Here is a 22,620-nt window from a genome sequence, read left to right on the forward strand (position 1 = left end):
CTCCTTGTTACCTCCTCGAAAAATTGAATTGCGTTAGTCAGACACGACCTTCCGTTAAGAAATCCATGCTGACTGTCCCTGATTAATCCGTGTCTTTCTAAATGAAGATTTCTCCTGTCCCTCAGAACTTTTTCCAATATTTTTCCCACCACCGAGGTTAGGCTGACTGGCCTGTAATTATGCGGTCTATCCCTCTCTCCCTTTTGAAAGAACGGTAGCACGTTAGCAGTCCTCCAGTGGTCGGGCACCACACCTGTAGCCAGAGAGGATTGTAAAATGATGGTGAGAGCCTGTGCTATTTGGTGTCTTACTTCTCTTAAGAGTGTGGGATAGATTTGATGCGGGCCTGGGTATTTGTCCAGTTTGAAAGATGCTACAGCCCTTAAGACTTGGTGTTTGAGCATGTTTATTTGATGTAATATTTGAATAGAAGGCAATGAAGGGTTGGGCTTGTAGTTTGTTTGTGTGGGAGGCAGAGCAGCAAGAAGAGGTGGAGGGGGGGTGGGGGGTTGCGGGAGGAGTAAAATTTGTAAATGTAAATTGAGTGTTGAATACTTGTATGAATGCGTAGAAGAGAAAAAAATGGGCGACAGCTTTAAGTAAAGAGAAAGCCAGCTAGCATATGCCTACGGCCATACTAGTCTGAATGCGCCCGATCTCGTCTGATCTCGGAAGCTAAGCAGAGTCAGGCCTGGTTAGTACTTGGATGGGAGACTGCCTGGGAATACCGGGTGCAGTAGGCTTTTGCTGCCGCCACAGGCTGCTCAACGTTTTGCGCACACACTGCTCTTAATCAATCAACATCCTTTTTGCTGCTCTCTCTCTCTCTCTCTCTCTCGCTTTCCTTTGACCATTTCTTCGCTGCACATTCTCCTGCTGCTACACAAATGCAAGGGGCTCCAGACACAGGGCCGAAATAAGCAGAAGAAGAAAATAAGATAGCCAAAATACACACACTGGCGGAGGGCCACCAGGACACAGCAGCAGAGAGGAGAGACAAGGTGCATAGAAAACTCGGAGGGACAAACAGCAACAGAACAAAGAAGAATGTAGAAAGAGCAGCAGTTAAATTCAGGAAAAAAGCAAAGCCAACTAGCATGCTGTTGAAATGCATGTGTGTTAATGCGAGGAGCGTTACAAATGAGATTGACGAGTTGCAGGCGCAAGTTGCCACATGGGGTTATGCAATAGTAGCCATAACGGAGACCTGGCTTCAAAATGGGCGGAATTGGAAACTAAACAATCCTGGCTACAATGTAATAACATTTGTAGAAGTCGTGTGGGCAGATGTCACATGATCAGGCAGAATCATAGAAATTTACAGCACAGAAGGAGGCCATTCGGCCCATCTTGTCCGTGCCAGCCGACAAAGAGCAATCCACCCAAATCCCACTTTACAGCACTTGGTCCGTAGCCTTGTAGGTTACGGCAGTTCAAGTGCATATCCAAGTACTTTTTAAACGTGATGAGGGTTTCTGCCTCTACCACCCTTTCAGGCAGTGCATTCCAGACCCCCACCATTCACTGGGTGAAAAAATGTCTCCTCAAATTCCCTGTAAACCTCCTACCAATTACTTGAAATCTATTATTGACCCTTCTGCTAAGGGAAATAGGTCCTTCCTATCCACTCTATCTCGGCCCCTCATAATTTTACACACCTCAATTAGGTCTCGCCTCAGCCTCCTGTGTTCCAAAGAAAACAACCCCAGCCTATCCAATCTTTCCTCATAACTAAAATTCCCCAGCCCAGGCAACATCCTCGGAAATCTCCTCTGCACCTTCTCTAGTGCAATTGCATCCTTCTTGTAATGTGGTGACCAGAACTGCACGCGGCACTCTAGCTGCGGCCTAACTAGTGTTTTATACAGTTGAAGCATAACCTCCCCGCTCTTATATTCTACGCCTCGGCTAATAAAGGCAAGTATCCCGTATGCCTGCTTAACCACTTTATCTACCTGTCCTGCTACCTTCAGGGATCTGTGGACATGCACTCCAAGGTCCCGCTGATCCTCTGCATTTCTCAGTGTCCTACCATTTATTGTGTATTCCAACTGAATTCCATTTGCCACTGTTCTGCCCACTAGACGAGTCCATTGATATCTTCCTGCAGTCTACAGCATTCTGTTTCATTATTAACCACACGGCCAATTTTTGTATCATCTGCAAACTTCTTAATCATACTTCCTACATTCAAATCCAAATCATTGATATATACCAGAAAAAGCAAAGGGCCCAGTACTGAGTCGGTGCAGGCTCGATGGGCCGAAATGGCCTCTATCTGCACTGTGGGGTTTCTGTGATTCTGTGAGCCCTGCGGAACCCCACTGGAAACAGCCTTCCGGTCACAAAAACACCCTTCGACCATTACCCTTTGTTTCCTGCCTCTGAGCCAATTTTGGATCCAACTTGCCACTTTGCCTTGGATCCCATGGGCTTTTACTTTCGTGACCAATCTGGCATGCGGGACCTTATCAAAAGCCTTGCTAAAATCCATATAGACTACATCAAAGGCACTACCCTCATCGACCCTCCTTGTTACCTCCTCGAAAAATTGAATTGCGTTAGTCAGACACGACCTTCCGTTAAGAAATCCATGCTGACTGTCCCTGATTAATCCGTGTCTTTCTAAATGAAGATTTCTCCTGTCCCTCAGAACTTTTTCCAATAATTTTCCCACCACCGAGGTTAGGCTGACTGGCCTGTAATTATGCGGTCTATCCCTCTCTCCCTTTTGAAAGAACGGTAGCACGTTAGCAGTCCTCCAGTGGTCGGGCACCACACCTGTAGCCAGAGAGGATTGTAAAATGATGGTGAGAGCCTGTGCTATTTGGTGTCTTACTTCTCTTAAGAGTGTGGGATAGATTTGATGCGGGCCTGGGTATTTGTCCAGTTTGAAAGATGCTACAGCCCTTAAGACTTGGTGTTTGAGCATGTTTATTTGATGTAATATTTGAATAGAAGGCAATGAAGGGTTGGGCTTGTAGTTTGTTTGTGTGGGAGGCAGAGCAGCAAGAAGAGGTGGAGGGGGGGTGGGGGGTTGCGGGAGGAGTAAAATTTGTAAATGTAAATTGAGTGTTGAATACTTGTATGAATGCGTAGAAGAGAAAAAAATGGGCGACAGCTTTAAGTAAAGAGAAAGCCAGCTAGCATATGCCTACGGCCATACTAGTCTGAATGCGCCCGATCTCGTCTGATCTCGGAAGCTAAGCAGAGTCAGGCCTGGTTAGTACTTGGATGGGAGACTGCCTGGGAATACCAGGTGCAGTAGGCTTTTGCTGCCGCCACAGGCTGCTCGACGTTTTGCACACACACGCGCACACACTGCTCTTAATCAATCAACATCCTTTTTGCTGCTCTCTCTCTCTCTCTCTCTCTCTCTCTCTCTCGCTTTCCTTTGACCATTTCTTCGCTGCACATTCTCCTGCTGCTACACAAATGCAAGGGGCTCCAGACACAGGGCCGAAATAAGCAGAAGAAGAAAATAAGATAGCCAAAATACACACACTGGCGGAGGGCCACCAGGACACAGCAGCAGAGAGGAGAGACAAGGTGCATAGAAAACTCGGAGGGACAAACAGCAACAGAACAAAGAAGAATGTAGAAAGAGCAGCAGTTAAATTCAGGAAAAAAGCAAAGCCAACTAGCATGCTGTTGAAATGCATGTGTGTTAATGCGAGGAGCGTTACAAATGAGATTGACGAGTTGCAGGCGCAAGTTGCCACATGGGGTTATGCAATAGTAGCCATAACGGAGACCTGGCTTCAAAATGGGCGGAATTGGAAACTAAACAATCCTGGCTACAATGTAATAACATTTGTAGAAGTCGTGTGGGCAGATGTCACATGATCAGGCAGAATCATAGAAATTTACAGCACAGAAGGAGGCCATTCGGCCCATCTTGTCCGTGCCAGCCGACAAAGAGCAATCCACCCAAATCCCACTTTACAGCACTTGGTCCGTAGCCTTGTAGGTTACGGCAGTTCAAGTGCATATCCAAGTACTTTTTAAACGTGATGAGGGTTTCTGCCTCTACCACCCTTTCAGGCAGTGCATTCCAGACCCCCACCATTCACTGGGTGAAAAAATGTCTCCTCAAATTCCCTGTAAACCTCCTACCAATTACTTGAAATCTATTATTGACCCTTCTGCTAAGGGAAATAGGTCCTTCCTATCCACTCTATCTCGGCCCCTCATAATTTTACACACCTCAATTAGGTCTCGCCTCAGCCTCCTGTGTTCCAAAGAAAACAACCCCAGCCTATCCAATCTTTCCTCATAACTAAAATTCCCCAGCCCAGGCAACATCCTCGGAAATCTCCTCTGCACCTTCTCTAGTGCAATCGCATCCTTCTTGTAATGTGGTGACCAGAACTGCACGCGGCACTCTAGCTGCGGCCTAACTAGTGTTTTATACAGTTGAAGCATAACCTCCCCGCTCTTATATTCTACGCCTCGGCTAATAAAGGCAAGTATCCCGTATGCCTGCTTAACCACTTTATCTACCTGTCCTGCTACCTTCAGGGATCTGTGGACATGCACTCCAAGGTCCCGCTGATCCTCTGCATTTCTCAGTGTCCTACCATTTATTGTGTATTCCAACTGAATTCCATTTGCCACTGTTCTGCCCACTAGACGAGTCCATTGATATCTTCCTGCAGTCTACAGCATTCTGTTTCATTATTAACCACACGGCCAATTTTTGTATCATCTGCAAACTTCTTAATCATACTTCCTACATTCAAATCCAAATCATTGATATATACCAGAAAAAGCAAAGGGCCCAGTACTGAGTCGGTGCAGGCTCGATGGGCCGAAATGGCCTCTATCTGCACTGTGGGGTTTCTGTGATTCTGTGAGCCCTGCGGAACCCCACTGGAAACAGCCTTCCGGTCACAAAAACACCCTTCGACCATTACCCTTTGTTTCCTGCCTCTGAGCCAATTTTGGATCCAACTTGCCACTTTGCCTTGGATCCCATGGGCTTTTACTTTCGTGACCAATCTGGCATGCGGGACCTTATCAAAAGCCTTGCTAAAATCCATATAGACTACATCAAAGGCACTACCCTCATCGACCCTCCTTGTTACCTCCTCGAAAAATTGAATTGCGTTAGTCAGACACGACCTTCCGTTAAGAAATCCATGCTGACTGTCCCTGATTAATCCGTGTCTTTCTAAATGAAGATTTCTCCTGTCCCTCAGAACTTTTTCCAATAATTTTCCCACCACCGAGGTTAGGCTGACTGGCCTGTAATTATGCGGTCTATCCCTCTCTCCCTTTTGAAAGAACGGTAGCACGTTAGCAGTCCTCCAGTGGTCGGGCACCACACCTGTAGCCAGAGAGGATTGTAAAATGATGGTGAGAGCCTGTGCTATTTGGTGTCTTACTTCTCTTAAGAGTGTGGGATAGATTTGATGCGGGCCTGGGTATTTGTCCAGTTTGAAAGATGCTACAGCCCTTAAGACTTGGTGTTTGAGCATGTTTATTTGATGTAATATTTGAATAGAAGGCAATGAAGGGTTGGGCTTGTAGTTTGTTTGTGTGGGAGGCAGAGCAGCAAGAAGAGGTGGAGGGGGGGTGGGGGGTTGCGGGAGGAGTAAAATTTGTAAATGTAAATTGAGTGTTGAATACTTGTATGAATGCGTAGATGAGAAAAAAATGGGCGACAGCTTTAAGTAAAGAGAAAGCCAGCTAGCATATGCCTACGGCCATACTAGTCTGAATGCGCCCGATCTCGTCTGATCTCGGAAGCTAAGCAGAGTCAGGCCTGGTTAGTACTTGGATGGGAGACTGCCTGGGAATACCAGGTGCAGTAGGCTTTTGCTGCCGCCACAGGCTGCTCAACGTTTTGCACACACACGCGCACACACTGCTCTTAATCAATCAACATCCTTTTTGCTGCTCTCTCTCTCTCTCTCTCTCTCTCTCTCGCTTTCCTTTGACCATTTCTTCGCTGCACATTCTCCTGCTGCTACACAAATGCAAGGGGCTCCAGACACAGGGCCGAAATAAGCAGAAGAAGAAAATAAGATAGCCAAAATACACACACTGGCGGAGGGCCACCAGGACACAGCAGCAGAGAGGAGAGACAAGGTGCATAGAAAACTCGGAGGGACAAACAGCAACAGAACAAAGAAGAATGTAGAAAGAGCAGCAGTTAAATTCAGGAAAAAAGCAAAGCCAACTAGCATGCTGTTGAAATGCATGTGTGTTAATGCGAGGAGTGTTACAAATGAGATTGACGAGTTGCAGGCGCAAGTTGCCACATGGGGTTATGCAATAGTAGCCATAACGGAGACCTGGCTTCAAAATGGGCGGAATTGGAAACTAAACAATCCTGGCTACAATGTAATAACATTTGTAGAAGTCGTGTGGGCAGATGTCACATGATCAGGCAGAATCATAGAAATTTACAGCACAGAAGGAGGCCATTCGGCCCATCTTGTCCGTGCCAGCCGACAAAGAGCAATCCACCCAAATCCCACTTTACAGCACTTGGTCCGTAGCCTTGTAGGTTACGGCAGTTCAAGTGCATATCCAAGTACTTTTTAAACGTGATGAGGGTTTCTGCCTCTACCACCCTTTCAGGCAGTGCATTCCAGACCCCCACCATTCACTGGGTGAAAAAATGTCTCCTCAAATTCCCTGTAAACCTCCTACCAATTACTTGAAATCTATTATTGACCCTTCTGCTAAGGGAAATAGGTCCTTCCTATCCACTCTATCTCGGCCCCTCATAATTTTACACACCTCAATTAGGTCTCGCCTCAGCCTCCTGTGTTCCAAAGAAAACAACCCCAGCCTATCCAATCTTTCCTCATAACTAAAATTCCCCAGCCCAGGCAACATCCTCGGAAATCTCCTCTGCACCTTCTCTAGTGCAATCGCATCCTTCTTGTAATGTGGTGACCAGAACTGCACGCGGCACTCTAGCTGCGGCCTAACTAGTGTTTTATACAGTTGAAGCATAACCTCCCCGCTCTTATATTCTACGCCTCGGCTAATAAAGGCAAGTATCCCGTATGCCTGCTTAACCACTTTATCTACCTGTCCTGCTACCTTCAGGGATCTGTGGACATGCACTCCAAGGTCCCGCTGATCCTCTGCATTTCTCAGTGTCCTACCATTTATTGTGTATTCCAACTGAATTCCATTTGCCACTGTTCTGCCCACTAGACGAGTCCATTGATATCTTCCTGCAGTCTACAGCATTCTGTTTCATTATTAACCACACGGCCAATTTTTGTATCATCTGCAAACTTCTTAATCATACTTCCTACATTCAAATCCAAATCATTGATATATACCAGAAAAAGCAAAGGGCCCAGTACTGAGTCGGTGCAGGCTCGATGGGCCGAAATGGCCTCTATCTGCACTGTGGGGTTTCTGTGATTCTGTGAGCCCTGCGGAACCCCACTGGAAACAGCCTTCCGGTCACAAAAACACCCTTCGACCATTACCCTTTGTTTCCTGCCTCTGAGCCAATTTTGGATCCAACTTGCCACTTTGCCTTGGATCCCATGGGCTTTTACTTTCGTGACCAATCTGGCATGCGGGACCTTATCAAAAGCCTTGCTAAAATCCATATAGACTACATCAAAGGCACTACCCTCATCGACCCTCCTTGTTACCTCCTCGAAAAATTGAATTGCGTTAGTCAGACACGACCTTCCGTTAAGAAATCCATGCTGACTGTCCCTGATTAATCCGTGTCTTTCTAAATGAAGATTTCTCCTGTCCCTCAGAACTTTTTCCAATAATTTTCCCACCACCGAGGTTAGGCTGACTGGCCTGTAATTATGCGGTCTATCCCTCTCTCCCTTTTGAAAGAACGGTAGCACGTTAGCAGTCCTCCAGTGGTCGGGCACCACACCTGTAGCCAGAGAGGATTGTAAAATGATGGTGAGAGCCTGTGCTATTTGGTGTCTTACTTCTCTTAAGAGTGTGGGATAGATTTGATGCGGGCCTGGGTATTTGTCCAGTTTGAAAGATGCTACAGCCCTTAAGACTTGGTGTTTGAGCATGTTTATTTGATGTAATATTTGAATAGAAGGCAATGAAGGGTTGGGCTTGTAGTTTGTTTGTGTGGGAGGCAGAGCAGCAAGAAGAGGTGGAGGGGGGGTGGGGGGTTGCGGGAGGAGTAAAATTTGTAAATGTAAATTGAGTGTTGAATACTTGTATGAATGCGTAGAAGAGAAAAAAATGGGCGACAGCTTTAAGTAAAGAGAAAGCCAGCTAGCATATGCCTATGGCCATACTAGTCTGAATGCGCCCGATCTCGTCTGATCTCGGAAGCTAAGCAGAGTCAGGCCTGGTTAGTACTTGGATGGGAGACTGCCTGGAAATACCAGGTGCAGTAGGCTTTTGCTGCCGCCACAGGCTGCTCAACGTTTTGCACACACACGCGCACACACTGCTCTTAATCAATCAACATCCTTTTTGCTGCTCTCTCTCTCTCTCTCTCGCTTTCCTTTGACCATTTCTTCGCTGCACATTCTCCTGCTGCTACACAAATGCAAGGGGCTCCAGACACAGGGCCGAAATAAGCAGAAGAAGAAAATAAGATAGCCAAAATACACACACTGGCGGAGGGCCACCAGGACACAGCAGCAGAGAGGAGAGACAAGGTGCATAGAAAACTCGGAGGGACAAACAGCAACAGAACAAAGAAGAATGTAGAAAGAGCAGCAGTTAAATTCAGGAAAAAAGCAAAGCCAACTAGCATGCTGTTGAAATGCATGTGTGTTAATGCGAGGAGTGTTACAAATAAGATTGACGAGTTGCAGGCGCAAGTTGCCACATGGGGTTATGCAATAGTAGCCATAACGGAGACCTGGCTTCAAAATGGGCGGAATTGGAAACTAAACAATCCTGGCTACAATGTAATAACATTTGTAGAAGTCGTGTGGGCAGATGTCACATGATCAGGCAGAGTCATAGAAATTTACAGCACAGAAGGAGGCCATTCGGCCCATCTTGTCCGTGCCAGCCGACAAAGAGCAATCCACCCAAATCCCACTTTACAGCACTTGTAGGTTACGGCAGTTCAAGTGCATATCCAAGTACTTTTTAAACGTGATGAGGGTTTCTGCCTCTACCACCCTTTCAGGCAGTGCATTCCAGACCCCCACCATTCACTGGGTGAAAAAATGTCTCCTCAAATTCCCTGTAAACCTCCTACCAATTACTTGAAATCTATTATTGACCCTTCTGCTAAGGGAAATAGGTCCTTCCTATCCACTCTATCTCGGCCCCTCATAATTTTACACACCTCAATTAGGTCTCGCCTCAGCCTCCTGTGTTCCAAAGAAAACAACCCCAGCCTATCCAATCTTTCCTCATAACTAAAATTCCCCAGCCCAGGCAACATCCTCGGAAATCTCCTCTGCACCTTCTCTAGTGCAATCGCATCCTTCTTGTAATGTGGTGACCAGAACTGCACGCGGCACTCTAGCTGCGGCCTAACTAGTGTTTTATACAGTTGAAGCATAACCTCCCCGCTCTTATATTCTACGCCTCGGCTAATAAAGGCAAGTATCCCGTATGCCTGCTTAACCACTTTATCTACCTGTCCTGCTACCTTCAGGGATCTGTGGACATGCACTCCAAGGTCCCGCTGATCCTCTGCATTTCTCAGTGTCCTACCATTTATTGTGTATTCCAACTGAATTCCATTTGCCACTGTTCTGCCCACTAGACGAGTCCATTGATATCTTCCTGCAGTCTACAGCATTCTGTTTCATTATTAACCACACGGCCAATTTTTGTATCATCTGCAAACTTCTTAATCATACTTCCTACATTCAAATCCAAATCATTGATATATACCAGAAAAAGCAAAGGGCCCAGTACTGAGTCGGTGCAGGCTCGATGGGCCGAAATGGCCTCTATCTGCACTGTGGGGTTTCTGTGATTCTGTGAGCCCTGCGGAACCCCACTGGAAACAGCCTTCCGGTCACAAAAACACCCTTCGACCATTACCCTTTGTTTCCTGCCTCTGAGCCAATTTTGGATCCAACTTGCCACTTTGCCTTGGATCCCATGGGCTTTTACTTTCGTGACCAATCTGGCATGCGGGACCTTATCAAAAGCCTTGCTAAAATCCATATAGACTACATCAAAGGCACTACCCTCATCGACCCTCCTTGTTACCTCCTCGAAAAATTGAATTGCGTTAGTCAGACACGACCTTCCGTTAAGAAATCCATGCTGACTGTCCCTGATTAATCCGTGTCTTTCTAAATGAAGATTTCTCCTGTCCCTCAGAACTTTTTCCAATAATTTTCCCACCACCGAGGTTAGGCTGACTGGCCTGTAATTATGCGGTCTATCCCTCTCTCCCTTTTGAAAGAACGGTAGCACGTTAGCAGTCCTCCAGTGGTCGGGCACCACACCTGTAGCCAGAGAGGATTGTAAAATGATGGTGAGAGCCTGTGCTATTTGGTGTCTTACTTCTCTTAAGAGTGTGGGATAGATTTGATGCGGGCCTGGGTATTTGTCCAGTTTGAAAGATGCTACAGCCCTTAAGACTTGGTGTTTGAGCATGTTTATTTGATGTAATATTTGAATAGAAGGCAATGAAGGGTTGGGCTTGTAGTTTGTTTGTGTGGGAGGCAGAGCAGCAAGAAGAGGTGGAGGGGGGGTGGGGGGGTTGCGGGAGGAGTAAAACTTGTAAATGTAAATTGAGTGTTGAATACTTGTATGAATGTGTAGAAGAGAAAAAAATGGGCGACAGCTTTAAGTAAAGAGAAAGCCAGCTAGCATATGCCTACGGCCATACTAGTCTGAATACGCCCGATCTCGTCTGATCTCGGAAGCTAAGCAGAGTCAGGCCTGGTTAGTACTTGGATGGGAGACCGCCTGGGAACACCAGGTGCAGTAGGCTTTTGCTGCCGCCACAGGCTGCTCAACGTTTTGCACACACACGCGCACACACTGCTCTTAATCAATCAACATCCTTTTTGCTGCTCTCTCTCTCTCTCTCTCTCTCTCTCTCGCTTTCCTTTGACCATTTCTTCGCTGCACATTCTCCTGCTGCTACACAAATGCAAGGGGCTCCAGACACAGGGCCGAAATAAGCAGAAGAAGAAAATAAGATAGCCAAAATACACACACTGGCGGAGGGCCACCAGGACACAGCAGCAGAGAGGAGAGACAAGGTGCATAGAAAACTCGGAGGGACAAACAGCAACAGAACAAAGAATAATGTAGAAAGAGCAGCAGTTAAATTCAGGAAAAAAGCAAAGCCAACTAGCATGCTGTTGAAATGCATGTGTGTTAATGCGAGGAGTGTTACAAATAAGATTGACGAGTTGCAGGCGCAAGTTGCCACATGGGGTTATGCAATAGTAGCTATAACGGAGACCTGGCTTCAAAATGGGCGGAATTGGAAACTAAACAATCCTGGCTACAATGTAATAACATTTGTAGAAGTCGTGTGGGCAGATGTCACATGATCAGGCAGAATCATAGAAATTTACAGCACAGAAGGAGGCCATTCGGCCCATCTTGTCCGTGCCAGCCGACAAAGAGCAATCCACCCAAATCCCACTTTACAGCACTTGGTCCGTAGCCTTGTAGGTTACGGCAGTTCAAGTGCATATCCAAGTACTTTTTAAACGTGATGAGGGTTTCTGCCTCTACCACCCTTTCAGGCAGTGCATTCCAGACCCCCACCATTCACTGGGTGAAAAAATGTCTCCTCAAATTCCCTGTAAACCTCCTACCAATTACTTGAAATCTATTATTGACCCTTCTGCTAAGGGAAATAGGTCCTTCCTATCCACTCTATCTCGGCCCCTCATAATTTTACACACCTCAATTAGGTCTCGCCTCAGCCTCCTGTGTTCCAAAGAAAACAACCCCAGCCTATCCAATCTTTCCTCATAACTAAAATTCCCCAGCCCAGGCAACATCCTCGGAAATCTCCTCTGCACCTTCTCTAGTGCAATCGCATCCTTCTTGTAATGTGGTGACCAGAACTGCACGCGGCACTCTAGCTGCGGCCTAACTAGTGTTTTATACAGTTGAAGCATAACCTCCCCGCTCTTATATTCTACGCCTCGGCTAATAAAGGCAAGTATCCCGTATGCCTGCTTAACCACTTTATCTACCTGTCCTGCTACCTTCAGGGATCTGTGGACATGCACTCCAAGGTCCCGCTGATCCTCTGCATTTCTCAGTGTCCTACCATTTATTGTGTATTCCAACTGAATTCCATTTGCCACTGTTCTGCCCACTAGACGAGTCCATTGATATCTTCCTGCAGTCTACAGCATTCTGTTTCATTATTAACCACACGGCCAATTTTTGTATCATCTGCAAACTTCTTAATCATACTTCCTACATTCAAATCCAAATCATTGATATATACCAGAAAAAGCAAAGCGCCCAGTACTGAGTCGGTGCAGGCTCGATGGGCCGAAATGGCCTCTATCTGCACTGTGGGGTTTCTGTGATTCTGTGAGCCCTGCGGAACCCCACTGGAAACAGCCTTCCGGTCACAAAAACACCCTTCGACCATTACCCTTTGTTTCCTGCCTCTGAGCCAATTTTGGATCCAACTTGCCACTTTGCCTTGGATCCCATGGGCTTTTACTTTCGTGACCAATCTGGCATGCGGGACCTTATCAAAAGCCTTGCTAAAATCCATATAGACTACATCAAAGGCACTACCCTCATCGACCCTCCTTGTTACCTCCTCGAAAAATTGAATTGCGTTAGTCAGACACGACCTTCCGTTAAGAAATCCATGCTGACTGTCCCTGATTAATCCGTGTCTTTCTAAATGAAGATTTCTCCTGTCCCTCAGAACTTTTTCCAATAATTTTCCCACCACCGAGGTTAGGCTGACTGGCCTGTAATTATGCGGTCTATCCCTCTCTCCCTTTTGAAAGAACGGTAGCACGTTAGCAGTCCTCCAGTGGTCGGGCACCACACCTGTAGCCAGAGAGGATTGTAAAATGATGGTGAGAGCCTGTGCTATTTGGTGTCTTACTTCTCTTAAGAGTGTGGGATAGATTTGATGCGGGCCTGGGTATTTGTCCAGTTTGACAGATGCTACAGCCCTTAAGACTTGGTGTTTGAGCATGTTTATTTGATGTAATATTTGAATAGAAGGCAATGAAGGGTTGGGCTTGTAGTTTGTTTGTGTGGGAGGCAGAGCAGCAAGAAGAGGTGGAGGGGGGGTGGGGGGTTGCGGGAGGAGTAAAATTTGTAAATGTAAATTGAGTGTTGAATACTTGTATGAATGCGTAGAAGAGAAAAAAATGGGCGACAGCTTTAAGTAAAGAGAAAGCCAGCTAGCATATGCCTGCGGCCATACTAGTCTGAATACGCCCGATCTCGTCTGATCTCGGAAGCGAAGCAGAGTCAGGCCTGGTTAGTACTTGGATGGGAGACCGCCTGGGAATAGCAGGTGCTGTAGGCTTTTGCTGCCGCCACAGGCTGCTCAACGTTTTGCACACACGCGCACACACTGCTCTTAATCAATCAACATCCTTTTTGCTGCTCTCTCTCTCTCTCTCTCTCTCTCTCTCGCTTTCCTTTGACCATTTCTTCGCTGCACATTCTCCTGCTGCTACACAAATGCAAGGGGCTCCAGACACAGGGCCGAAATAAGCAGAAGAAGAAAATAAGATAGCCAAAATACACACACTGGCGGAGGGCCACCAGGACACAGCAGCAGAGAGGAGAGACAAGGTGCATAGAAAACTCGGAGGGACAAACAGCAACAGAACAAAGAAGAATGTAGAAAGAGCAGCAGTTAAATTCAGGAAAAAAGGAAAGCCAACTAGCATGCTGTTGAAATGCATGTGTGTTAATGCGAGGAGTGTTACAAATAAGATTGACGAGTTGCAGGCGCAAGTTGCCACATGGGGTTATGCAATAGTAGCCATAACGGAGACCTGGCTTCAAAATGGGCGGAATTGGAAACTAAACAATCCTGGCTACAATGTAATAACATTTGTAGAAGTCGTGTGGGCAGATGTCACATGATCAGGCAGAATCATAGAAATTTACAGCACAGAAGGAGGCCATTCGGCCCATCTTGTCCGTGCCAGCCGACAAAGAGCAATCCACCCAAATCCCACTTTACAGCACTTGTAGGTTACGGCAGTTCAAGTGCATATCCAAGTACTTTTTAAACGTGATGAGGGTTTCTGCCTCTACCACCCTTTCAGGCAGTGCATTCCAGACCCCCACCATTCACTGGGTGAAAAAATGTCTCCTCAAATTCCCTGTAAACCTCCTACCAATTACTTGAAATCTATTATTGACCCTTCTGCTAAGGGAAATAGGTCCTTCCTATCCACTCTATCTCGGCCCCTCATAATTTTACACACCTCAATTAGGTCTCGCCTCAGCCTCCTGTGTTCCAAAGAAAACAACCCCAGCCTATCCAATCTTTCCTCATAACTAAAATTCCCCAGCCCAGGCAACATCCTCGGAAATCTCCTCTGCACCTTCTCTAGTGCAATCGCATCCTTCTTGTAATGTGGTGACCAGAACTGCACGCGGCACTCTAGCTGCGGCCTAACTAGTGTTTTATACAGTTGAAGCATAACCTCCCCGCTCTTATATTCTACGCCTCGGCTAATAAAGGCAAGTATCCCGTATGCCTGCTTAACCACTTTATCTACCTGTCCTGCTACCTTCAGGGATCTGTGGACATGCACTCCAAGGTCCCGCTGATCCTCTGCATTTCTCAGTGTCCTACCATTTATTGTGTATTCCAACTGAATTCCATTTGCCACTGTTCTGCCCACTAGACGAGTCCATTGATATCTTCCTGCAGTCTACAGCATTCTGTTTCATTATTAACCACACGGCCAATTTTTGTATCATCTGCAAACTTCTTAATCATACTTCCTACATTCAAATCCAAATCATTGATATATACCAGAAAAAGCAAAGCGCCCAGTACTGAGTCGGTGCAGGCTCGATGGGCCGAAATGGCCTCTATCTGCACTGTGGGGTTTCTGTGATTCTGTGAGCCCTGCGGAACCCCACTGGAAACAGCCTTCCGGTCACAAAAACACCCTTCGACCATTACCCTTTGTTTCCTGCCTCTGAGCCAATTTTGGATCCAACTTGCCACTTTGCCTTGGATCCCATGGGCTTTTACTTTCGTGACCAATCTGGCATGCGGGACCTTATCAAAAGCCTTGCTAAAATCCATATAGACTACATCAAAGGCACTACCCTCATCGACCCTCCTTGTTACCTCCTCGAAAAATTGAATTGCGTTAGTCAGACACGACCTTCCGTTAAGAAATCCATGCTGACTGTCCCTGATTAATCCGTGTCTTTCTAAATGAAGATTTCTCCTGTCCCTCAGAACTTTTTCCAATAATTTTCCCACCACCGAGGTTAGGCTGACTGGCCTGTAATTATGCGGTCTATCCCTCTCTCCCTTTTGAAAGAACGGTAGCACGTTAGCAGTCCTCCAGTGGTCGGGCACCACACCTGTAGCCAGAGAGGATTGTAAAATGATGGTGAGAGCCTGTGCTATTTGGTGTCTTACTTCTCTTAAGAGTGTGGGATAGATTTGATGCGGGCCTGGGTATTTGTCCAGTTTGACAGATGCTACAGCCCTTAAGACTTGGTGTTTGAGCATGTTTATTTGATGTAATATTTGAATAGAAGGCAATGAAGGGTTGGGCTTGTAGTTTGTTTGTGTGGGAGGCAGAGCAGCAAGAAGAGGTGGAGGGGGGGTGGGGGGTTGCGGGAGGAGTAAAATTTGTAAATGTAAATTGAGTGTTGAATACTTGTATGAATGCGTAGAAGAGAAAAAAATGGGCGACAGCTTTAAGTAAAGAGAAAGCCAGCTAGCATATGCCTGCGGCCATACTAGTCTGAATACGCCCGATCTCGTCTGATCTCGGAAGCGAAGCAGAGTCAGGCCTGGTTAGTACTTGGATGGGAGACCGCCTGGGAATAGCAGGTGCTGTAGGCTTTTGCTGCCGCCACAGGCTGCTCAACGTTTTGCACACACGCGCACACACTGCTCTTAATCAATCAACATCCTTTTTGCTGCTCTCTCTCTCTCTCTCTCTCTCTCTCTCGCTTTCCTTTGACCATTTCTTCGCTGCACATTCTCCTGCTGCTACACAAATGCAAGGGGCTCCAGACACAGGGCCGAAATAAGCAGAAGAAGAAAATAAGATAGCCAAAATACACACACTGGCGGAGGGCCACCAGGACACAGCAGCAGAGAGGAGAGACAAGGTGCATAGAAAACTCGGAGGGACAAACAGCAACAGAACAAAGAAGAATGTAGAAAGAGCAGCAGTTAAATTCAGGAAAAAAGGAAAGCCAACTAGCATGCTGTTGAAATGCATGTGTGTTAATGCGAGGAGTGTTACAAATAAGATTGACGAGTTGCAGGCGCAAGTTGCCACATGGGGTTATGCAATAGTAGCCATAACGGAGACCTGGCTTCAAAATGGGCGGAATTGGAAACTAAACAATCCTGGCTACAATGTAATAACATTTGTAGAAGTCGTGTGGGCAGATGTCACATGATCAGGCAGAATCATAGAAATTTACAGCACAGAAGGAGGCCATTCGGCCCATCTTGTCCGTGCCAGCCGACAAAGAGCAATCCACCCAAATCCCACTTTACAGCACTTGTAGGTTACGGCAGTTCAAGTGCATATCCAAGTACTTTTTAAACGTGATGAGGGTTTCTGCCTCTACCACCCTTTCAGGCAGTGCATTCCAGACCCCCACCATTCACTGGGTGAAAAAATGTCTCCTCAAATTCCCTGTAAACCTCCTACCAATTACTTGAAATCTATTATTGACCCTTCTGCTAAGGGAAATAGGTCCTTCCTATCCACTCTATCTCGGCCCCTCATAATTTTACACACCTCAATTAGGTCTCGCCTCAGCCTCCTGTGTTCCAAAGAAAACAACCCCAGCCTATCCAATCTTTCCTCATAACTAAAATTCCCCAGCCCAGGCAACATCCTCGGAAATCTCCTCTGCACCTTCTCTAGTGCAATCGCATCCTTCTTGTAATGTGGTGACCAGAACTGCACGCGGCACTCTAGCTGCGGCCTAACTAGTGTTTTATACAGTTGAAGCATAACCTCCCCGCTCTTATATTCTACGCCTCGGCTAATAAAGGCAAGTATCCCGTATGCCTGCTTAACCACTTTATCTACCTGTCCTGCTACCTTCAGGGATCTGTGGACATGCACTCCAAGGTCCCGCTGATCCTCTGCATTTCTCAGTGTCCTACCATTTATTGTGTATTCCAACTGAATTCCATTTGCCACTGTTCTGCCCACTAGACGAGTCCATTGATATCTTCCTGCAGTCTACAGCATTCTGTTTCATTATTAACCACACGGCCAATTTTTGTATCATCTGCAAACTTCTTAATCATACTTCCTACATTCAAATCCAAATCATTGATATATACCAGAAAAAGCAAAGGGCCCAGTACTGAGTCGGTGCAGGCTCGATGGGCCGAAATGGCCTCTATCTGCACTGTGGGGTTTCTGTGATTCTGTGAGCCCTGCGGAACCCCACTGGAAACAGCCTTCCGGTCACAAAAACACCCTTCGACCATTACCCTTTGTTTCCTGCCTCTGAGCCAATTTTGGATCCAACTTGCCACTTTGCCTTGGATCCCATGGGCTTTTACTTTCGTGACCAATCTGGCATGCGGGACCTTATCAAAAGCCTTGCTAAAATCCATATAGACTACATCAAAGGCACTACCCTCATCGACCCTCCTTGTTACCTCCTCGAAAAATTGAATTGCGTTAGTCAGACACGACCTTCCGTTAAGAAATCCATGCTGACTGTCCCTGATTAATCCGTGTCTTTCTAAATGAAGATTTCTCCTGTCCCTCAGAACTTTTTCCAATAATTTTCCCACCACCGAGGTTAGGCTGACTGGCCTGTAATTATGCGGTCTATCCCTCTCTCCCTTTTGAAAGAACGGTAGCACGTTAGCAGTCCTCCAGTGGTCGGGCACCACACCTGTAGCCAGAGAGGATTGTAAAATGATGGTGAGAGCCTGTGCTATTTGGTGTCTTACTTCTCTTAAGAGTGTGGGATAGATTTGATGCGGGCCTGGGTATTTGTCCAGTTTGAAAGATGCTACAGCCCTTAAGACTTGGTGTTTGAGCATGTTTATTTGATGTAATATTTGAATAGAAGGCAATGAAGGGTTGGGCTTGTAGTTTGTTTGTGTGGGAGGCAGAGCAGCAAGAAGAGGTGGAGGGGGGGTGGGGGGGTTGCGGGAGGAGTAAAACTTGTAAATGTAAATTGAGTGTTGAATACTTGTATGAATGTGTAGAAGAGAAAAAAATGGGCGACAGCTTTAAGTAAAGAGAAAGCCAGCTAGCATATGCCTACGGCCATACTAGTCTGAATACGCCCGATCTCGTCTGATCTCGGAAGCTAAGCAGAGTCAGGCCTGGTTAGTACTTGGATGGGAGACCGCCTGGGAACACCAGGTGCAGTAGGCTTTTGCTGCCGCCACAGGCTGCTCAACGTTTTGCACACACACGCGCACACACTGCTCTTAATCAATCAACATCCTTTTTGCTGCTCTCTCTCTCTCTCTCTCTCTCGCTTTCCTTTGACCATTTCTTCGCTGCACATTCTCCTGCTGCTACACAAATGCAAGGGGCTCCAGACACAGGGCCGAAATAAGCAGAAGAAGAAAATAAGATAGCCAAAATACACACACTGGCGGAGGGCCACCAGGACACAGCAGCAGAGAGGAGAGACAAGGTGCATAGAAAACTCGGAGGGACAAACAGCAACAGAACAAAGAATAATGTAGAAAGAGCAGCAGTTAAATTCAGGAAAAAAGCAAAGCCAACTAGCATGCTGTTGAAATGCATGTGTGTTAATGCGAGGAGTGTTACAAATAAGATTGACGAGTTGCAGGCGCAAGTTGCCACATGGGGTTATGCAATAGTAGCTATAACGGAGACCTGGCTTCAAAATGGGCGGAATTGGAAACTAAACAATCCTGGCTACAATGTAATAACATTTGTAGAAGTCGTGTGGGCAGATGTCACATGATCAGGCAGAATCATAGAAATTTACAGCACAGAAGGAGGCCATTCGGCCCATCTTGTCCGTGCCAGCCGACAAAGAGCAATCCACCCAAATCCCACTTTACAGCACTTGGTCCGTAGCCTTGTAGGTTACGGCAGTTCAAGTGCATATCCAAGTACTTTTTAAACGTGATGAGGGTTTCTGCCTCTACCACCCTTTCAGGCAGTGCATTCCAGACCCCCACCATTCACTGGGTGAAAAAATGTCTCCTCAAATTCCCTGTAAACCTCCTACCAATTACTTGAAATCTATTATTGACCCTTCTGCTAAGGGAAATAGGTCCTTCCTATCCACTCTATCTCGGCCCCTCATAATTTTACACACCTCAATTAGGTCTCGCCTCAGCCTCCTGTGTTCCAAAGAAAACAACCCCAGCCTATCCAATCTTTCCTCATAACTAAAATTCCCCAGCCCAGGCAACATCCTCGGAAATCTCCTCTGCACCTTCTCTAGTGCAATCGCATCCTTCTTGTAATGTGGTGACCAGAACTGCACGCGGCACTCTAGCTGCGGCCTAACTAGTGTTTTATACAGTTGAAGCATAACCTCCCCGCTCTTATATTCTACGCCTCGGCTAATAAAGGCAAGTATCCCGTATGCCTGCTTAACCACTTTATCTACCTGTCCTGCTACCTTCAGGGATCTGTGGACATGCACTCCAAGGTCCCGCTGATCCTCTGCATTTCTCAGTGTCCTACCATTTATTGTGTATTCCAACTGAATTCCATTTGCCACTGTTCTGCCCACTAGACGAGTCCATTGATATCTTCCTGCAGTCTACAGCATTCTGTTTCATTATTAACCACACGGCCAATTTTTGTATCATCTGCAAACTTCTTAATCATACTTCCTACATTCAAATCCAAATCATTGATATATACCAGAAAAAGCGAAGCGCCCAGTACTGAGTCGGTGCAGGCTCGATGGGCCGAAATGGCCTCTATCTGCACTGTGGGGTTTCTGTGATTCTGTGAGCCCTGCGGAACCCCACTGGAAACAGCCTTCCGGTCACAAAAACACCCTTCGACCATTACCCTTTGTTTCCTGCCTCTGAGCCAATTTTGGATCCAACTTGCCACTTTGCCTTGGATCCCATGGGCTTTTACTTTCGTGACCAATCTGGCATGCGGGACCTTATCAAAAGCCTTGCTAAAATCCATATAGACTACATCAAAGGCACTACCCTCATCGACCCTCCTTGTTACCTCCTCGAAAAATTGAATTGCGTTAGTCAGACACGACCTTCCGTTAAGAAATCCATGCTGACTGTCCCTGATTAATCCGTGTCTTTCTAAATGAAGATTTCTCCTGTCCCTCAGAACTTTTTCCAATAATTTTCCCACCACCGAGGTTAGGCTGACTGGCCTGTAATTATGCGGTCTATCCCTCTCTCCCTTTTGAAAGAACGGTAGCACGTTAGCAGTCCTCCAGTGGTCGGGCACCACACCTGTAGCCAGAGAGGATTGTAAAATGATGGTGAGAGCCTGTGCTATTTGGTGTCTTACTTCTCTTAAGAGTGTGGGATAGATTTGATGCCGGCCTGGGTATTTGTCCAGTTTGAAAGATGCTACAGCCCTTAAGACTTGGTGTTTGAGCATGTTTATTTGATGTAATATTTGAATAGAAGGCAATGAAGGGTTGGGCTTGTAGTTTGTTTGTGTGGGAGGCAGAGCAGCAAGAAGAGGTGGAGGGGGGGTGGGGGGGTTGCGGGAGGAGTAAAACTTGTAAATGTAAATTGAGTGTTGAATACTTGTATGAATGTGTAGAAGAGAAAAAAATGGGCGACAGCTTTAAGTAAAGAGAAAGCCAGCCAGCATATGCCTACGGCCATACTAGTCTGAATACGCCCGATCTCGTCTGATCTCGGAAGCTAAGCAGAGTCAGGCCTGGTTAGTACTTGGATGGGAGACCGCCTGGGAACACCAGGTGCAGTAGGCTTTTGCTGCCGCCACAGGCTGCTCAACGTTTTGCACACACACGCGCACACACTGCTCTTAATCAATCAACATCCTTTTTGCTGCTCTCTCTCTCTCTCTCTCTCTCTCTCTCGCTTTCCTTTGACCATTTCTTCGCTGCACATTCTCCTGCTGCTACACAAATGCAAGGGGCTCCAGACACAGGGCCGAAATAAGCAGAAGAAGAAAATAAGATAGCCAAAATACACACACTGGCGGAGGGCCACCAGGACACAGCAGCAGAGAGGAGAGACAAGGTGCATAGAAAACTCGGAGGGACAAACAGCAACAGAACAAAGAATAATGTAGAAAGAGCAGCAGTTAAATTCAGGAAAAAAGCAAAGCCAACTAGCATGCTGTTGAAATGCATGTGTGTTAATGCGAGGAGTGTTACAAATAAGATTGACGAGTTGCAGGCGCAAGTTGCCACATGGGGTTATGCAATAGTAGCTATAACGGAGACCTGGCTTCAAAATGGGCGGAATTGGAAACTAAACAATCCTGGCTACAATGTAATAACATTTGTAGAAGTCGTGTGGGCAGATGTCACATGATCAGGCAGAATCATAGAAATTTACAGCACAGAAGGAGGCCATTCGGCCCATCTTGTCCGTGCCAGCCGACAAAGAGCAATCCACCCAAATCCCACTTTACAGCACTTGGTCCGTAGCCTTGTAGGTTACGGCAGTTCAAGTGCATATCCAAGTACTTTTTAAACGTGATGAGGGTTTCTGCCTCTACCACCCTTTCAGGCAGTGCATTCCAGACCCCCACCATTCACTGGGTGAAAAAATGTCTCCTCAAATTCCCTGTAAACCTCCTACCAATTACTTGAAATCTATTATTGACCCTTCTGCTAAGGGAAATAGGTCCTTCCTATCCACTCTATCTCGGCCCCTCATAATTTTACACACCTCAATTAGGTCTCGCCTCAGCCTCCTGTGTTCCAAAGAAAACAACCCCAGCCTATCCAATCTTTCCTCATAACTAAAATTCCCCAGCCCAGGCAACATCCTCGGAAATCTCCTCTGCACCTTCTCTAGTGCAATCGCATCCTTCTTGTAATGTGGTGACCAGAACTGCACGCGGCACTCTAGCTGCGGCCTAACTAGTGTTTTATACAGTTGAAGCATAACCTCCCCGCTCTTATATTCTACGCCTCGGCTAATAAAGGCAAGTATCCCGTATGCCTGCTTAACCAATTTATCTACCTGTCCTGCTACCTTCAGGGATCTGTGGACATGCACTCCAAGGTCCCGCTGATCCTCAGCATTTCTCAGTGTCCTACCATTTATTGTGTATTCCAACTGAATTCCATTTGCCACTGTTCTGCCCACTAGAGGAGTCCATTGATATCTTCCTGCAGTCTACAGCATTCTGTTTCATTATTAACCACACGGCCAATTTTTGTATCATCTGCAAACTTCTTAATCATACTTCCTACATTCAAATCCAAATCATTGATATATACCAGAAAAAGCAAAGGGCCCAGTACTGAGTCGGTGCAGGCTCGATGGGCCGAAATGGCCTCTATCTGCACTGTGGGGTTTCTGTGATTCTGTGAGCCCTGCGGAAC

At 46.5% G+C, this 22,620-nt stretch overlaps 8 non-coding genes and 1 pseudogene across 8 annotated transcripts; all 9 read left to right on the forward strand.

Annotated features, from left to right (window-relative positions):
- Nucleotides 1-624: 624 nt before the first annotated feature.
- On the forward strand, nt 625-743 carry LOC147082803 (5S ribosomal RNA). Its single transcript, XR_015076117.1, has one exon. It is a non-coding gene; the product is annotated as a 5S ribosomal RNA (ribosomal RNA).
- Nucleotides 744-3,152: 2,409 nt separating this feature from the next.
- LOC147082804 (5S ribosomal RNA) lies at nt 3,153-3,271 on the forward strand. Its single transcript, XR_015076021.1, has one exon. It is a non-coding gene; the product is annotated as a 5S ribosomal RNA (ribosomal RNA).
- Nucleotides 3,272-5,700: 2,429 nt separating this feature from the next.
- Nucleotides 5,701-5,819, forward strand: LOC147082805 (5S ribosomal RNA). Its single transcript, XR_015076022.1, has one exon. It is a non-coding gene; the product is annotated as a 5S ribosomal RNA (ribosomal RNA).
- Nucleotides 5,820-8,244: 2,425 nt separating this feature from the next.
- Nucleotides 8,245-8,363, forward strand: LOC147082806 (5S ribosomal RNA; annotated as a pseudogene).
- A 2,403-nt stretch (nt 8,364-10,766) lies between these two features.
- LOC147082807 (5S ribosomal RNA) lies at nt 10,767-10,885 on the forward strand. Its single transcript, XR_015076209.1, has one exon. It is a non-coding gene; the product is annotated as a 5S ribosomal RNA (ribosomal RNA).
- Nucleotides 10,886-13,310: 2,425 nt separating this feature from the next.
- On the forward strand, nt 13,311-13,429 carry LOC147082808 (5S ribosomal RNA). The gene has a single exon (XR_015076112.1). It is a non-coding gene; the product is annotated as a 5S ribosomal RNA (ribosomal RNA).
- A 2,410-nt stretch (nt 13,430-15,839) lies between these two features.
- On the forward strand, nt 15,840-15,958 carry LOC147082809 (5S ribosomal RNA). The gene has a single exon (XR_015076113.1). It is a non-coding gene; the product is annotated as a 5S ribosomal RNA (ribosomal RNA).
- Nucleotides 15,959-18,369: 2,411 nt separating this feature from the next.
- LOC147082810 (5S ribosomal RNA) lies at nt 18,370-18,488 on the forward strand. The gene has a single exon (XR_015076210.1). It is a non-coding gene; the product is annotated as a 5S ribosomal RNA (ribosomal RNA).
- Nucleotides 18,489-20,908: 2,420 nt separating this feature from the next.
- On the forward strand, nt 20,909-21,027 carry LOC147082811 (5S ribosomal RNA). Its single transcript, XR_015076211.1, has one exon. It is a non-coding gene; the product is annotated as a 5S ribosomal RNA (ribosomal RNA).
- The last annotated feature ends 1,593 nt before the right edge of the window (nt 21,028-22,620 follow it).

Source organism: Somniosus microcephalus, unplaced genomic scaffold (genome assembly GCF_052327205.1).
Source record: "Somniosus microcephalus isolate GS21.2 unplaced genomic scaffold, FLI_Smic_1.0 scaffold110, whole genome shotgun sequence".
NCBI lineage: Eukaryota > Metazoa > Chordata > Chondrichthyes > Squaliformes > Somniosidae > Somniosus > Somniosus microcephalus.